This window comes from Rhinopithecus bieti, unplaced genomic scaffold (genome assembly GCF_001698545.2).
Source record: "Rhinopithecus bieti isolate Rb0 unplaced genomic scaffold, ASM169854v2 scaffold_44948, whole genome shotgun sequence".
NCBI lineage: Eukaryota > Metazoa > Chordata > Mammalia > Primates > Cercopithecidae > Rhinopithecus > Rhinopithecus bieti.
Genome location: NW_016818762.1, coordinates 437,206 through 456,128, shown reverse-complemented (window position 1 = coordinate 456,128; position 18,923 = coordinate 437,206). Strand labels below are relative to the sequence as shown.

The following is an 18,923-nucleotide window of genomic DNA, read 5'->3' as shown; positions in this document are numbered from 1 at the left end:
ATGTGGCACATATTCACCATGGAATTCTATGCAGCCATAAAAAAGGATGGGTTCATGTCCTTTGCAGGGACATGGATGAAGCTGAAAACCAATATTCTGAGCAAACTATCACAAGGACAGAAAACCAAACACCATATGTTCTCATTCATAGGAAGGAACCGAACAATGAGAACACTTGGACATAGGGAGGGGAACATCACACCCTGAGGCCTGTCAGGAGGTGGGGACCTGGGGGAGGGATAGCATTAGGAGAAATACCCACTGTAAATAATGAGTTAATGGGTGCAGCAAACCAACATGGCACATGTATACCTATGTAACCCACACGTGATGCACATGTGCCCTAGAACTTAAATATAAAAAAAAAAAAAAGACTTTTCAGTCTGCATCTACTCCCACAAACTCAACTCTTCTTAACTAAGATAAATAATATCTGAGTTATCAATATCAACGTTTTCTCAATCATTAGATTTTCTACCCAGAAAAGTCCCTGAAAGGACCACCAAAAGGTACCAAATGGTTATCTTCCTACAGCTTTGCACTGGAGTGAGTCTAAGACGTTTCGGATAATGCCCATCTGTACAAGAATTCAATATAAAATAAGCTTGCTTTTCAGATACCATAAAGAATACTATCTATCTGACACCACAGTATTGTCTTTTTTAATTTTTTAAAAATGTAATCTATAACTTTAACTGTCAGAAAATACTATACAATCTTTGCTGGTCAGTATTCAAAGTATTCTATTAGATGTACTTTTTCCCCTTAACCTTTTGCCTTAGTGACTCAAGGAACTATTGAAATACATTTGGGCATAGGGTTAATAAAAAAAATCTAGATGGCAACCAAATTGTGAGTGAGAAGGAAAATGTAAATCAAGTTAGCTTGTTGGTTTGAACATGTAATTACTTCTTCTTTAGGAATGTAAGCAATCAAGAATATCATTAAATATTTGGTACTCTATTTGCCCCTAATACATATAAATCTTCAGGCATAATCCACAATGTACAATGCCTAAAATTATAATGTACCACACAGAATCATAACATCCTAGACCAAAAGGTATCTCAAGCAGTTACCTATTAACCTCCAATATTAAACTAGTCGGGAAAAATTAGAGTAACTTCATTTTAAGGAGCATTATGAATTCTAGAATTCTGAAAGTAAAATGAGTGATGAGGCAGAAGCCACAGGAAGATAAGAAATGTCAGGGGACGGGAATTAAAAAGAAAAGCGCCGTTCTGTTAAATTACATGCATTACTTGCTTTTCCAAAGTAAACACTAACAGTTAATCTCTCTCCTAATCAGTTACTTACGCTACCTATACCTTTGCAACCAAAGGGAGACAGGCATGGCTGCACATTTTTGTCCTAAACATTCAGTGATGTAACATAATTCACTGCAAGAGAAGCTACGAACAGCAATAAGCAGCTAAACCAGTAGAGATGTATTTCATTTATTTAGCATCTTCAAATACATTCTCCAAAAATTAAATTTGAGATAACTGAAGAATACATCTTTAAATTATAATTTGTTAAGAGTGTTAAATTTTCATTTCATTAAACATTCTATTTTAATGCTTTCTTAAAGGGAAAATGCTGGGACTAATGTAACCTTTTGGGGTAAGTGACTCCCTTGGGCTGTTATCTGTAGGGCCATCTGCCTCTGCAGTGACCAGCATTTGTAGTTATTGCGTGTAGCTATCTAGTTTCCCTGCTTCTCCCATGACACTACAGCGCCAGCTGTCACTCCTTGCTAAAGTCAACACGCCTGCCCCTACATTAGCTCACCTGTCCTGCACTAATGTGCTGGCCCTACCTTTCCCATTTCCATCTCCCTGCTCCTCCAATTCCCCTCAACTTGAAATGCCCTTCTTCTCCAACACTGTGCATCCTCACCCTTGCCAGTGCAAAGTCTAATCAAACTTTCTGATCTCTGTCAATCTGATAACTGAACATATGTATTTCAGTTTAATTAATTTGCATTTCTCCTATGGGTGCATTGAGCATCTTTTCACATGTTTAAAAATCATTTGCATTTCATTTTCTGTGAACAGTCTGCTCATAGCCTTTGCCCAGTTCTAATAGGGTTGTTAAAACACATTACATATATTGGAAACTAGTTCTCTGTAATGAGTCACCATTCTATCTCCCCTACCCACACACAAAATCATTTATCTTTTGGCCTTGGTTATGGTGGGTTGTGCCGTGCAGAAATTCATTATTTTTACATAATCAGATTTAACAGCCTTGCATTTCTGGATTTTGTCCAATAGTTTAAAACACCTTTGCTAGTCTGACATTAGAAAAGAGTATGTCCGTGATTTGTCCTCATATTTGTATTACATTTTTTGTTTTACATTAAACTTTTTGGCACACGTTGACATCATCCTGATATGAGGTTTGAATCCCAATTTTTTCCCAGATGGTGAACTCCACTTGGACCAACACCATTTTACTGACAAATCCATCCTTTTCCCCAGTGATGGGAAATGTTCTGGAGTTTTTTTGGGGTTTTTTGGTTTATGTCCTCATTGTCTGATAGTTAGAATTTCTGGAAAAATAACATTCAGATAAACTAGGACTAAGATAAACTTTGATTTAAGGCACTGCCTTGCACCTTCTTAAAGTATAATAATTTGTTTTGCCTGTGAGCTCCTCAGGAACAGTACTGGGAGCTATGTGCCCTTCTATGGCTAATATATGGTCAGTGCTTATTAACTGTTCTTTGAATGAATAATGAACTATACTTTTTAAATCTAAACATAGATTTCAATTCTCTTAGGATCTGGAAGAGTTCCATGGTCACTGTTGATTAGCCACATGTATATCCCAAAGGGTAACACTACCAAGCTTCCTTGTCCACTATAGACCTTTCTTCTTTGACAAAATGTCCTTCAATCTAGTCAATATCTAGGAGCTTCACTAGAGTCAATAAAAATGTAATCACAATTTGACTACATTACAACCACTATGGAAAACTATTTTGGCAGTTTCTTATAAAATTAAGCATATATTTACCCTAGGACCCAGCAATTCTACTCCTAAGTATTTACCCAAGAGAAATGAAAACATACAACCACAAAAAGACTTGCATATTAATGTTCATGGAAGTTTTATTCATAACACCCCAAAACTGAAACTAAATCAAATGTCTGTCAATAGGAGAACTGATAAACAAATTGTGATAATAGTCACATGATGGAATGCTAGTCAGCAGGTAAAAAGGAATAAACCCCATGCAACAATATAGGTGAATCTCAAAATCATTATATTGTATGGAAAAAAAAAAGCCACATATAAGCGAATACTGAATAATTCCATTTGTGCAGTCCAGGAATAGACAAACTAATCACAGTGCTAGAAATCAGAACTGTGATTGCCTGGGAAGAGAGGCACAAAGGGAGAAGAGGGCCTATCTGGAGTGACAATGGTACTTTATATCAGCAGTTTCCAAAGTGTGGTCCCTGAACCCAGTGGCACTTGGGAATTGTTAGAAAGCTGAATTCTCAGTCCTCACCCCAGATCTACTAAATCTGAAACTCTGAGTAGGCGAAGCAATTTATGGTCCATCAAGACATCCAGGTGTTTCTGATGCACACTCAATATTGAGAACCACTATTCCATAACTTGTTTGTAGAGGTGGTTACATAGGTGTACATAAATTGTCAAAGCTTATCAAACTGTTAAGATTTGAGCATTTTATATGTAAATTATACCTCAAATTTTAAAATGTGGATGAACTTTTCAAAATATTATCTTTAACCAAATCTGTCTTCTCCTCCTGTTTTCCTTACCTTGATAAATCGCAAAATAATTCACCTAGAAGCTTGAATAAGAAAACTTCTTGCCATGTGCTGTGGCTCACACCTGTAGTCCAAGCCCTTTGGGAGGCAGAGGTGGGTGGAGCGCTTAAGGCCAGGAGTTCAAGACTGGCCTGGCCAACAAGGCGAAACCTCATCTCTACTAAAATACAAAAAAAAAAAAAAAAAAAATCAGCCAGGAATGGTGGTGCACATCTGTAATCGCAGCTACTCAGTGGCTGAGGGAGGAGAATCGCTTGAACTCAGGAGGCAGAGGTTTCAGTGAGCCCAGATCATGCCACTGCACTCCAGCCTGGGCAAGAGAGCGAGACCCTATCTCGAAAAGAAAAAAAAAGAAAAGGAAAGGAAACTTCTTTTTACACTTTTCCCCACACAGTCAATCACATCTGCTAAATTAACCTTTGAAATATGCCTCTTCTTCATTCCTCATCCTCCATTTACACTCTTTCTAATCCCACCACCCTAGTTCAACAGGCACCTCTGTTTGTTTTTACCTGGCCTGGTAGAATAGCACCCAACTCTCATTTTCCAATTCATCCTCTAAACTGCTAGAGGTATTTCTCTATGCCATAGGTCTGCTCGTGTCTTTTAGCTGCTTTTTTAAAGCTCACAGCTTCCCTCTCTCTAGAGCATAAAGTCTTCACTCCGTAGTGGGGCACCAAAAACTGTGGTGACCTGCTTTCAGCCCATGCTATCCCGTCTCCTCTCAAGCCACTGGTCTCCTCAGACCTGGCACCACATCAACATCAGCAGGGTCAAGATTTTCCCAGTATGCCAAGCATATTCTTGCCTCTGATTCTTCACTCAAGCTGCTTCTCACATCTAAAATCCCATCTTCCCAACTTCCCTGTATGGTGCAATCCTAGCTACCCTTAATATCCAGTTGAAACATCACCTCATTTGTGAAAGCTTCCTATCATCATATCCAAGGCAGAATTAATTACTCTCTCCTCTGAACTTACATTTTCCTACTAAATAGAATGATTACCTATTTATGCCATATTTTTTAAAATACACATTTCCGTCTTCAAGGGCCTGAATGTGCAGCAGTTTTAGGTGATCTCTTCATATCCCTTCCCTGCTTATGACCTTTCAATTGGTCCCTCTTGCCTAAAAAACAAAGTTCAGATTCCTCAGCAGAAAGTCCAATCCAAGTCTACCTTCAGGCCCCTTAATGCCCCTTTAACCTCTCTCACTACTCCCTACACTTCAGTCACAGCCACGGCCCTCCAAGCACCACACTCTTGAACCCTGAGACTCTACCTAGGGGCAGAGGGAGGCCCCCTCCTCTCTCCACACCAGTGTCCACTCCCCAACCCCTCTAAAGACAGGTCATTAGGTTCAAGCACTAAGAATAAGCAACACGGAAGGTCAGACACCAGGTGAACTGGAATGAGAATGAGGAAGAAGAAGAGGCAGAGCTGGTCCTTCTCAGCAAATGCTGGAGACATTATAAGGAGTAAAGCACGGTGTCTACCATGGAAAAATGTTTACTGGAGATCAGAAAGACATAAACCAATTTCTACAACATATAAACCAATTTCTACAACACAGAATGTGACAACAGAATGAATCCTATTATAGAAGAAGATATATATCAAATACACAAAGAGACACATATGCAAAAAAATGAAAGGCATGTCATGGCGAGATTTAACCAAAAATCAAAAAGATCACTGAGCAGAAGATGCCACAGAACTCCAACATCTGTGCAGTAGTGTATAACTAGTAGATTCATGTCCGATGACTTGCCTAAGGGTGAAAAGGCAAGGCAAGGGTCTTGTCAGATGACCCTATAGAGCCTCAACTTCCTCTTTATAAAATAAGGGACCATGATCAGATAATGGAGGTTTCTTTTAGAAATAAAATACAAATTAACAAAAGCAGAATCCTACAAACCAGATATATGAACCTCTCTCAACACAGTGGGAGAGGAGAATGACTTTTGGAGATTTAAGTATGAGGCAAAATCAAATTAATAAATAGATGGAACTGTATATGTCACGTCTGTGAATGTGACATTGAATTTTAGGATCCTGAAAATTGCAGCTTATAATGGAACTGCTGACACAATCTCAACCATAGCAGCAAATGCACTACCACAATCAGGTTGTTATGGCAACTAGAATACTTAGGTTAAAACGAGGAAGACAGTCTGTGTCTCGTGTGTGTGTGCGTGTGTGCGCGTGTGTGCGCGTGCGTGCGTGTGTGTGTGAGAGAGATTTTGTTGCCACTTCCACTAGAAATGTTTTTTAAATGTTTTATATATAATCTCAGAACTACATTCATCACTTAGCATGTAAGTATCTTATTAACGCTTTGACATTTTTAAAAAAATTAAAAGAGCTTTTTAAAAAATAAAATAAAATGAACTCTTCTGAAGGAGTTCAAAGAGCACGGAACCAATGTCTACAGCTCACACAGCTTAACATAGCTCCCTGACATCTCCAGATTAAACTAGCTATTTCCTCCTTCACGTGAGCCCCATTTTATCTTCTGTTCTATAGCTACTTGAGTATAACATAAAGATAACATTATTCCTTGATATGCTTGTCTTCCCCAGTCCATGTCAGCTGCCTGGGAGCAGAGTTTATTCCTTAGTCATGCTCATATATCCAGTGTCTAGAACGATGCACATGTTTGAGGTGCTAAACTGTTTGGTCAACTGAGGACTAAAGTATCAATCTTATTGAATTTTAAATATGAAGTCTTTACAGAAATAATGTAACTATTTTTACCTTATCAAATATATATCTGGTAAAAATATTTATTTTCCTATTTTTTTTTCTTTTGAGACAACAGGGTCTTGCTCTGTTGTCCAGGCTGCAGGGCAGTGGTGAGAACATGGCTCACTGAAGCCTCAACCTCCTGGGTTCAAGCCATCCTCCTGCCTCAGCCTCCCGAGTAGCTGGGATTACAGGTACACACCACCACGCCTGGCCAATTTTTTTATATTTTATAGAGACAGAGTCTCACTATGTTGCCCAGGCTGGTCTCGAACTCCTGGGCTCAAGCAATTCTCCTGCCTCAGCTCCTAAATCTCACACCTGCTGCGATTACAGGTGTGAGCCACCATGCACAGCCATAAAACATATTTCATTTCTCATTACGCATAAGAATTTATCTTATTAGAGAAACTGATAAGTAAATGGTATGTCTCATAGGAGGAATTATTGGCTAGAATTTTGATTCTTAGGGTTCTACTGTTCTAACATATCAACTGTTAACTAGCTGACAAGATCTGCATCCTTGGGTGCAGTCTGGGTGAATGGCAACCTCTGGGGTGCTCAGCATCCTCATCTAGAAAATGAAGTGTCTGATCATCTGAGGAGAGTGTGTTCCTATGAACCAGTATAACCGAGAAATCTTTTTAGAAAATGAAAGAAATGTCCCACATCAAAAGTCATTCATAGGTGATTTTAAAGAAATGATTTTCAACCAGGTTTGGGGGGCAGAGTACAGCATATTTATTCCTAGAGTGGCTATTTCCAACCACACCCCATACAGAAAGATTGATTCATTAATTCCTTTCCTAGCTCACTGGAATACTTGCATGGAGAGAAGTTATGATTGGTAAGTGTTACGTGTAAGTGGCAGGGACAGGAAAAAACAAAGTAAGGTTAAAAACTATCGTGAAAAACAAAGGAATGAGGGAAAAAAAGACCTATTTTACAAAAATAACATGTAACAGTATATTGCTTCTCACATATGACGACTGTAAAGTATTCCTTCACATGCCTCAAGTATTTCAGAAGGTAAGAATTACCAGATCCACAGCTCATCTTGTTCAATATTCTCGCTCTTGATTTCCCTTTCCCAAACCTGTTCCTCATCCAGCTTCCCCGATTTCAGCATATTGCAGCTCCAGCCACAGTTACTCAAGCCAGAGTGCTCGGGATCATTCTCAACACTTCTCTCACCATCATACCTAGATACCTAATTCATCAGCAAACTATCATTTATACCTCTGCATATTCCTGTAATCTGTCCCCTTCTTTCCAACTATTATTACCTTAGTCTGAGGAATCATCATATTTGGCCTGGATCATCATCATAACCTCCTGCTAATTTCAAAATTTTTTAACACGCCACATCAGACTTAAATCCTTTAAAAACATAACAAATCACTGAATTCCCCAGCATAAAATCTGTCTATAATTCCCCCCTCATCTTCTGCATATCATATAATTATGATCAAGATCATTTTCATTTATTCATGTTCCCACTAAAATGTGTATGTAGCCAGGCAAGAAGGCCCACACCTGTAGTCCCAGCTACTCAGGAGGCCGAAGCGGGAGGTTCACTGGAGCCCAGAAGTTTGAGGTTACACTGCACTCCAGTCTGGGCAACAGAATGAGACCCTGTCTCCAAACAAAACAAAACACATTAAAACAAACAAACAAAAAAAAACACCTAAACTAAAATGCAACTACCATTTCTTACTCAGAGTTCTACCCCAGAAATTATCCCTAATGGCTTTATGTATTAAAAATCTTGGGGCTTTTCTCTTACTACTGTCTTTCAAGTAATTTATAAAACTGTTAAATGAGAATTACTTCAACTCTCAGAAGATCCCCGAAGTTCCTGCATTCCAAGAACTAATGATTAGTCCTGTCACTGTCTTGCTGGCTCAGACAAATGGCCATTCACCTGAAGTTCCCCATAGTTATTTACATATTTTAGCTCTTTGTTAAGGTTTTTAAACCAGACTTTAAGGTACTATTAACTCTGTCAAAATATTTTTTGAATCTGAAGTATAATCCATTTATTTCTATTTGCCCATATATTTATTTCTAAAACCAAGCTACCCTTTCTTCAGTAATTGTTCACTAAGCATTCAAGAATTCCACTGTTTTCTTAAATGTCAGTGTAGTATTCCATGGGATGTATTCATCTGAGCCCCTACTGGGGTCTGCTTAGATTATTTGTACTTGCTCAGAAATATAAATAATGCTAGTTAGCATCCTTTCAAAAACAGCATGGCCCAGGAGTTAAGAGCACAGAATGCTTAGTTTGGATCCTGGTTCTGTCACTTGCCAGCTCTCTACGCCTTGTGCTAATTACTTGACTTCCATGTGCCTTCAAGAATTCTACACTTTTAAAAACAGGTCCACCGTCCAGAAAGTCACTCATCCACAGCTTTCAGAATTTCCTTTAGAACATGTATACCGCTGAGAGACTAAGAAGCTGCCAGGCTTTCTACAGCATCACTGTGGATGTTGAAATGCTTATTGCTTTCCCAGTGTCATGCTGAAATGCTTTTAAAACTGACAATTGCCATTTAGTTCCAAATGCTTATCCACATAAAAATTCTCATATGGAAGTATCATCATTAAGCGGATGACTAAATCAAAATTGTGGCCTTCCCAACATGGGATAACTGAAGAGAACAACTCCTAACAGTTAGATGCCTGTATGAGAAGGAAAAGAGCACTAAAATTTACTGTGTAAAATGGGTGGCAGGACTAAATTATCTCTACAGTCCCTTCCAGCAGTAAAATTCAATTAAATTACATAATAATAATGACAACTGTTGACATCTACTGGGCATCTGCCCTCTCCGTGCCAGGCACTGTGCCAGGTGCTTTGCGTGGCTTACTCAGAACACGTCCGTAAGACTGTTACTGTGAGATACCTGTCTACATAAACACCCCTAACAGACAAGAGATCCAAGTAGAAGACAGATCCTTTCTTTAAAATTTCTCTGGTATAAAGCAAAATGGAAATGGAAGGTCTAAAATCTCTGTGGGATCTGCCTTGTTCACTGAGACAGGTAGTGGCTGGCTTTTGTATGAAGTGCTTCCCTAAAGATCAGATGCCAGAGCTGCTGAGAAGGGTATCAGAAAGTAAAAAACCAGAACCCAGCCAGGCCCGGTGGCTCACGCCTATAATCCTAGCACTTTGGGAGGCCGAGGCAGGCGGATCACTTGAGGTCAGGAGTTTGAGACCAGTCTGGCCAACATGGTGAAACCCCGTCTCTATGAAAAGTACAAAAATTAGCCAGGCATGGTGGCGGGCGCCTATAATTCCAGCTACTCAGGAGGCTGAAGCAGGATAATTGCCTGAACCCAGGAGACAGACGTTGCAGTGAGCCGAGATCGCACCACTGCACTCCTGGGTGACTGCCCAGCCTGGGCAACAGAGGGAGACAAAAGAAAAGAAAGGAAAGAAAGGAAAGAAAGGAAAGAAAGAAAAGAAAGAAAAGAAAGGAAAGAAAGAAAGGAAGAAAGAAAGACAGAAAGAAGGAAAGACAGAAGGAAAGAAGGAAGGAAAGAAGGAAAGAAAGAGAGAGAAAGAGAGAAAGAGAGAAAGGAAAGAAGGAGAGAAAAGGAAGGAAGGAAGGAAGGAAGGAAGGAGGAAGATAGGAAGAAGGAACGAAGGATAGGAAGGAAGGCAAAAGAAAGAAACAAACAAACAAACCAAAACCCCAGAGGCCCATTTCAAATAATTCCTATTTGCCCCAGAGAATGGCTCCTTGCCAGATTGATGAAGATGCAATGTCAGGGCTCATCAAGAAAGCAGGAGTGGCCGGGCGCGGTGGCTCAAGCCTGTAATCCCAGCACTTTGGGAGGCCCAGGCAGGCGGATCACGAGGTCAGGAGATCCAGACCATCCTGGCTAACACGGTGAAACCCCATCTCTACTAAAAATACAAAAAACAATCAGCCGGGCGTGGTGTCAGGCGCCTGTAGTCCCAGCTACTCAGGAGGCTGAGGCAGGAGAATGGCGTGAACCCGGGAGGCGGAGCTTGCAGTCAGCCGAGATCGCGCCACTGCATTCCAGCCTGGGTGACAGAGCGAGACTCGTCTCAAAAAAAAAGGAAAGCAGGAGTGATCTCGCTACAGAGAGTATTAGTGGGGCATTCACAAACTTAGAAATCTAAAGGACTCCAGTCATTAGGATGTAAAAGGATGTGATGTGGGTGTGCCTAACATGACATCTTCTGACCACATGTTCAAATGTTAGTGTCCCCACTAGCCTACAGGGTTCTTAAGGTCTAAGACCTTACTTTAAAAAAAAGAAAAAAATCGACTCCCAGGAATATAGCATAGTTCTAGAACCTGGAATATAAGTAGCATTTCACAAATACTTAATGAGGAATATTAGTGCCCAATCTGCCCCGGAACATAACTGTTCCACTTACTAGGGTATGGTTGTAAAATCAGAGCTTCCTGAAGTGTGGTCTGGAGACCTCTAGTGGTTGTCTGCAGTTCAGTATAAGGTCAAAATCTTAAGGATGACAAATTAGGAAAGAACCAAATATCAGGGCACAGGTTAAGGCCTGACAGGAGTGAAAAGAGTGGGTGCAATGGTAGAGGAATCAACTAAAGAAGTTTAAAAATGAAAGATTTGTTTAAAGTATCTAAATCAGAAAATAAAATGCAATCTTTTTTTCCCAACAAACTGATGCCAAAAGAAAAATAATGCAATCATTTTACCCGAATGTGATACATATCAACTGTATTGCAAAGTACAACAAATTCAGTTCATATCCCCCCTTATAACTCTTAGTTTTTTAAAACAATTTAATAGAACATAAATGACTAGTATTTTAAAACACATTGCTGTTTGAGAGGCCATAATACAATTTTGGAAAGAAAAAAAATCACCCCTTTATAAATTCAAGACATAGAAAACAGGAAGAAAACATTCCCTATATATCAAAGACAGTCAACTGTCCAGGTCATCTGAGATCTCCGAGAAACGGCGGATCTCGTTTTTGTAGAATGTTAGTTATGCTGGAGAGACACCACTCTTTCAACATTATACTGGGAGTCTCACACTTAAGTGGAATGATTGTTATTCTCAGGAGGCAAACTTACCGGACTTTAAAACCACCTAGGCTGGGTTCATACCACAGTTCAACATTTTAATAACAGGGTAAACTTGAACAAGCTACTTAACTGTTGTGTACCTCAGTTTCCTTCTTTAGAGAAGATGCATGATAACAGTCTGCCTCAGAGCTGTTAAAAGTAAATGCATTATAAATCCAAAGAACCAAGTGCAGTGGTCTTGTACCTAGTAAGGAGTCAATAAATGTTTGTTATTACAATTAATGTGGTAAAAATGACCTGGCATGACTCACATAAGTCAACAAAGATTTTATTTCTTCAACCAGAATTTAAAAGCATATTTATTTTAGAAACAGCTTGCATGAGTCCACAAGACTCTCTTAAAAGCAACTTTTATCTTTGTTTATTAACTGAAAATAATCACACTCAATTGAGATTATAAATATTGAAATGCTCTAAAAGTAAGTCGTTGCCGTGGAAGAAATCATTAACCACAAATCCTACTCATCTAAAAACTGGAGAGCATAAAGGAGAGACTTCTTTTCTTTATAAAAGTATTTATAATTTTGTAAACAGCTATGAGCATAACTCTAGGTATGGACCAAATGTTCTAGCAAAAAAGGACCTTGTAAAATAAAAAATCATTTATCTTATTATACATAAATTCATTTGAAAATCTATGATGCTTCTGAAGTTGTTTAGCCAAATTTACAGTGGGTGATGGGAGAGTTCAGTTTAAATATGAGTTGCAAAAGGGGAGACGCGAGTTGAGACATCTGAACAAAACAAAAATGTGCTTTATTGTACGTATCAAAGAAAACCTAAAAGTCCAAATCCCTAAGACTTTCCTCCTTCTCTTCATATTTAGGGTGAAAAAACAAGCCATCCACCCAACTAGCTACTCAACCTCTTAGATCTCTGAACAATACAATTCATGTAGACAACTCCTTGCTTCAAAGCAGAAAGTTCATCCTGTAGAAAGTAAAATAAATACAGCTTTTATTTAAAAAAGAACAACATCGGGAATACCACGAGCAAAGTCTTGGAGAAAATTACTTTCCACAATGGCTGAAGTATAACTATCTTTTATTTGGAACTCTGTAAGTCAGTAATTGAGTCAATGTTTTTCTATTAATTCAGTTTATAGCTAAAGCACTGAGAGATAATGATCTGAAATATTTGCACCCAAAATGCACTCATAATCTATTATCCCAGTTCCCTCTATAACCACTTTTTCACCCACCCTACAAAGTTCTCCAGCAGAACCTGCATATTTGCAAAGTGTTCTCCTGATGTTGACATTGCATTACAAATGACTGAGAAAAATTTCAGAGACAGCTTGGAAAGAGAATGGAAGCATCTTTCCTCACCTTTTCCCATTCAGCTTATCTATATTAAATAGCGATAATCAGTAACTATTTACTAAGCTTTCAAAAAGTGATTGGCACATATAGTCCTTGTTCAGCAAGATCTAAAGGACAAGGGATAATTTGAGAACATAAAGTGTAACACAAAGCTCACGAACGTTCATGCCATAACATGACATATGACAAGAGGTACTCAAGAGTGAGCACCTTGGGAGAGAAGTAATCTATTGCCCTCCATAAAAAATGGGGGCACAGTCCTCAGCAGTGGCTCTGAGCTTAGATGGAAATAGAAAATTATAATTTCCATCTACATCCCTTTAAGGGCTCCCCATATTCACCACCCCCATTCTCTTTCATCTAGCTAACGTGAAAGATGAGATAAGAGTACGAAGAGAGAAAGAATCTGAATGAGAATGAATTTCGACAGGTGAGGGTGAGGCACACAAGTTATTTTCAGGACCTCATGCTATTGTATTCTTGGAAAAGTTAAGTGAACAGTCAAATGTTATGCTTTATCAGAAAAGAGCCATGAGTTCAAACTTCATAGAAAAATTAAAATTCATTGGGAAAAAACCTTGACATTAATGAAAAACGTGTACAATAATATAGTCATCAATCCTCATAAACACCATGGCCCAATTTGATAAAGATTTCTACTTCTCTCATTTTGGATCTCCACTGAACTCTAAGTCACATTCAATCATTGAAATGGCTTAATAATCAGTGGCTTAAAATTTGGGCTATTTATTATAGAAGTGACCAGTATATAATGACCAATCTAATGATTGGTACAATCCTTTTCAGTATCATGCAATGTTCAGTGGGAAAAGTTCAAGAAAATATTCTAAAGATATGTTCTCTTGCATAAATATGCCTATGACAAATGTGTGTCAAACACCACTATAAAACTAAAATTTACCTCTTTCTCATACATGTTCATCTAAGTCAGTGTTTAAAATTCTATTGGCTAACAATGAAAGTGTATACTTTGTCTGGATTCTCATTCAGAAAAAACCTACAAAATGACATAGTTTCTGAGACAAAGGAATTTAAAATGAACTGGATATTATATGACTCCAGAGGATTATAGCCAATGGGTTAGGTGTGATAATGCACAGGGTCATGCGAAAAAGTGTCCATACTTTAAAAATATACATACTAAAGTACGAATAGGTGAAATGAGATATGCTTTAACATATTTTAGCAAAGAATTGAATCTGACAATTATTGAATCTGGATAATGAGTTTCTGGAAGTTCCTATATTATTTTTCAGTTTTGGGTAAGTTTGAAATGTTGCATAATAATTTTTTAAATATTTAAAACATATTGTCTAGATAAACTCATAAAGAACTCAGGTAGGGAAAAATGTTTAAAATTTAAAATTTAAATTTTAAACTGAAGTGCAGATTTTAGAAAAATTTGAATTTTAAATTTTAAAAACTGAAGTGCCAACAGCATGGACGAGAGATTGACAGTTTAGAAAATCTCAATTCTTTTAACGCAGCCCTGTGAATCTGGATTTCCATCTAATTTAGGAGAGAGAGAGAGCTTTAAGTGAATGAAGACCCGCTCTGTTAAAAGTGCTGTTCAAATGAGGCCTTATAATGCTATTACTCCAAAAGCAAGACAAAAGCACTTGGCCCAAAAGGGTAAGAAAACCCAGCAGTGCAAAGCCGGGCCCGTGGTGGTGCACGCTGTGAATCCCAGCACTTTTGGGAGGGCCAAGGCAGGCGGAGTCACAGGTCAGCGAGATCGAGGCCATTCTTGGCTAACACGGTGAAACCCTGCTCTCTTACTAAAAAATACAAAAAAATTAAGCAGGGGCGTGAGTGCAGGCACCTGTAGGCCCAGCTACTCAGGAGGCTGAGGCAGGAATGGGTGGAGCCCGGGGAGGCGGAGCTTGCCAGTGGAGCCGGAGATGGGACGCACTGCACTCCAGTCTGGACTCCGTCTCAAAACAAACAAACAAAAAAAGGCGTGGCATTTAGAAAAAAAAAAAAAACAAAAAGCAGTCTTTTCTCTGCTACAAATGTTAAAACTCACTGTACACTCTTTCTATCCAAAGACTTTTACAAAATTACTTTCCATCTTTAGGGAAAACCGGAAGATGAAAAAAACAACTCAGCAACCATGTCTCGGAATAATGCCTAGCAAGCTTAAAAAAAAAAAAAGGAGTTCTAGCCAAAAAGACTAACGCAGGAAAAAATGAACATTTTCAAAAGCATTTTGGAACCTTATTCCAGCTACCTCTGTGCTAAGCCCTCTTTTTCCTCCCAAAATACGTCACTTAACTGTCTGTCAAATAACTCTTGCCCATTCTACCTGATCACACTCTGAAGCTGCAGCTTTTCCTGGATTCGCTTCTTAATGACAAGCTGTTCAAACAGAGAACACCTATCAAAACGAAAATCATCATCTGCTCCTTTCTCTCTTCCTTTCAGGATATACTGCTGTCCAGCAGGGGAAGTAATTAATCAGTTTTTTATGTATGGAAGCGTCATCCCATCAGTTTGCTGTCTGGTTTGAATAGCTGCTATCAGCTCTTCATTCATGCCAAGTACGCTCACCGTCCAGAGACATGATAAAGCCGTAGTTCCTTTTGGATTTTTACCTCACTATTCAAAAAACAGTGTACCAGAAGCATGGGTTACAAAAGCATGAGGAGGACAGAAGAAATGCCTTCATCCTCTACAGAAAGGAAGCTGATGGACTGAAAAGTTGGTATGGAGAAAGGAAAGCAGGAGAGTACAAGAACATCCATGCTTCTAGTCCAGATAATGTTTTTTAAAGCAGCTTGATTTGGAAGCGTGTGTAATTCTGAAATACGAACAAGCAGAACTTTTCCAGGGGGTAAAATGCATATAGGAACAATCAGGATTTCTCATTGCTGAAGCATTCAATGAATCTTTAATAAGTTCTGAACACTCAAATTGTTTGTGGTCAGATCAACTGCTGTTCTCAGATAAAGGCAAAACTCACCCTTCTGGTTCTATAATCCTAGCCCAATGGAGTCTTCATCTACCGCACACTATCCTAACTAATGCTACAGGATTATCAGGAATACAGATATAAAGATACTGCAAGAAATAAAACACTGGCAAAATAAAACATGAAAGGAAAGTAGAGAAGGTATTTCGGGTCTCGAAGCTTACTATTTCCAGCCAGAGTTCAAATTACTGAGCTTCAAACAAACCACTGCCAGGTAAGAATTAATTTTATAACCTTAATTTATATCTTGTCTACTGAAATTAAATCTGCTCGTGCTGTGAATGAGATAGTGGATTTGAATTTCTTGCAACCTTTCCTTAAGCTTTTGCAGATTTAAGCTGAGGTAAACACTTGTTTTTACTTATGCTGCATAAACAAGTCACTCATAACTAGATAATAAAGCATCCAAAACTCCCATTCATTTTTCATTGCATTTGTCTCATCTTTGTCTTTATTTTTATCCCAATTTTATTTAATAGCTTGAAAAAAATGCATGAAGAGAGCCCTGAACGGTGCATAAGAGCCATTCACAGACAATGTTTACCAACAATATTCAAATGAACTTTGTTTCCCAGAGTACTTGATAAAACAAAGAAAAATTAATAAGCATTTTAAATATTTCTATTCACATAAAGGAACAAAAGCTCAATGACTGATTTCTATTGTTAGCAAGAAAAAAAAAAGCTGTGATGTCATTTCATTCATACTGAAGAAAAATAATCTCTACTAAATCGAGGTATAAATTCTTGTAGGATGGGGCTAATTTATCTTAAAATACTAGACATTTTATAACAGACATTTATGAAGACATTTTCTGATTTAACAAGAGGATAAAAAGATGAAAGATGTCTGGTACCTTAAAACCTCAAAAACTCAGGTCAGTGGTCCAAACTGTAAAATGCAAAGCACTAGTGAAGCCATCAAAGAATTTTAAAAGATACAGTGCCTTTTAGAAATTCCCTAGAAATCACTGCATAATGAGACTTCTAGAGAGACAATCTTAAGCAAAAACAACAAAACAGAATCATCTGATCTTCTTCATCTGATATTTTAATTTCCTACATAGATTTTTAGCAGAAATCCCAACCACATTGGTTTTCATGTACGTTTCATTGGAAAACTTAGGTCCAAAGCACCTTGTCATAAAGAAGTCCTACAACAATTAATATTTCTATTATCTTAGAAGAGAGGAGACAGGGAAACAAGAGCAAATCACACCTAACTACGCAGATCTTGTGATAATACACGTAATCAGAAGTAAGTATTCAGTACTTGTCTAAAAGTAGTCAAATCAGACATTCTCTTCCATTTCACTGCATTCTTTCCTTTTTTCAAATTTCAGTTAAGGGAGTAAATTATATGATTCCTTCATGCTTTTCAAGACAGTCTATAAATAACCTTAAATATCATAAGTCTTTTGCATCTGAAGTCATTACAGAAACTTACCTGTCATTTTCCAGTACCAAAGGAAAGCAGCAATTTAATACAAGTAATGATTATCTAATATACCAATTTGTTTCAAAGAAAAAAACGGTTTATTTAGAAATCTCAAAATACTTCTTATAGTTAAGGGTGGTGGTGGTGTTGTTTACCTACACTGAGAAATAGCTGAACCCTTAAGGGTTCTTTTCATCTGTTTCCTCCTTATTATGGTATTACAGTTTGTAAACAGACATGATACAAATATATGGAGATATTTTAAATGAAGAATATTAATCAATATTTTAAATTATAATTAAAGATGTTTTAACTAAACTTGGACAAAAGCATGAAATTTATGTTATGCTCAAACAATCTGCTTCCAATAGAATTAAAGGGGGCAGATAACAATATTCCTTAAGCGTTCTGGATTTTATTTATTCATTGTAAAGTAAACAGAAACTCACGTCCCACTAATTTGGGGGCGTTGTTTCTATAACTCACCTTCTAATGACAATGGATGGGCAAATGAATACTACCTTGCTCCACCCCAATTTGGTCCTTGTTAGCATCAATCCCAGTGAATTTTCACTTTCTTGCCTATCCAAATCAGAAAAGTGATTATTGAAGTTTCAGTAACAGCTTTCAAAAAAATACCCTACAGCTATTTGGAATAATCTGTATTTTCTTCATGTAGGGTGAAAAAGAAATTGAAAACTGCTTCAAGTTTACATCTCATGGGTACAAATGGATGAGGGATTTTATGCTAGTACCTGAAGATTTGGTTTATTTATAAGAATTTTTCCCTGGTATTGATAGATTTAACAATTAAAGAGAGTCTCAACAGTCTTGGGATGTAGTCAATAACCTGCCTACTTGTTTCTGCAATTTAGGATGTATTTCATTCACACATATTATATAAAAGTATTATATTGTAAAAGTAATGTGATTGTGTATTATTAGTTCCTTTCATAGAAATGGAGCAAATATTCTGGCTGCCATATCCTTATAATAATACCTACTGCTGTATCTTTAAATTCTGGTCATTTTAAATTATCCAAAAGCTATAAGCTTTTTATTTAAACCATGATAAAATAAAAACAGGCATCTAGGTCAAAATGAACACATACATTTCGTGTCTGTTCACATAACAATCTTAAAAGTAATTTTGTCTGAAATGCCAAGCAACATAATTTTGTATATAAAATTAGAAACATACCTAAAATTCATTTTTGTGTGTTAGCATTTAACTTAAAGGGACTGACATTGCATAATATTTTTAAATGCATTAAATATATATTTACTTATGTCTTCATTACTATAACTTTAAGTTTTCATAAGGAATTTTTCTATTCCATTATAATGGCACAGTGTTTCAAGCATAATTCAACCGGGCATTTCAATTAGCCAATATATTGGTTCCTCATTATGGTGAATTTTCTTTATGAAGTGACCAAATTTGAATAAGGATGTGGTTCACCATGAAGATTCATCTCCTCTCCAGCTTCTTCCTGCTGAGAGAGAACAATCTT

General features: G+C 37.6%; 2 protein-coding genes across 2 annotated transcripts in view; one reads left to right on the top strand and one right to left on the bottom strand.

Annotated features, from left to right (window-relative positions):
- AVEN (apoptosis and caspase activation inhibitor) overlaps positions 1 to 18,923 on the bottom strand; it is a 169,118-nt gene that overhangs the window by 97,697 nt on the left and 52,498 nt on the right. The gene's annotated exons all lie outside the window — the stretch shown is intronic.
- The window catches only part of CHRM5 (cholinergic receptor muscarinic 5), a 104,087-nt gene continuing 100,511 nt past the window's right edge, over positions 15,348 to 18,923 (top strand). Inside the window, exon 1 of the mRNA XM_017857439.1 lies at positions 15,348 to 16,186. The gene's annotated coding sequence lies outside the window, so the exon portion shown is untranslated. The remainder of the gene's footprint in view (positions 16,187 to 18,923) is intronic.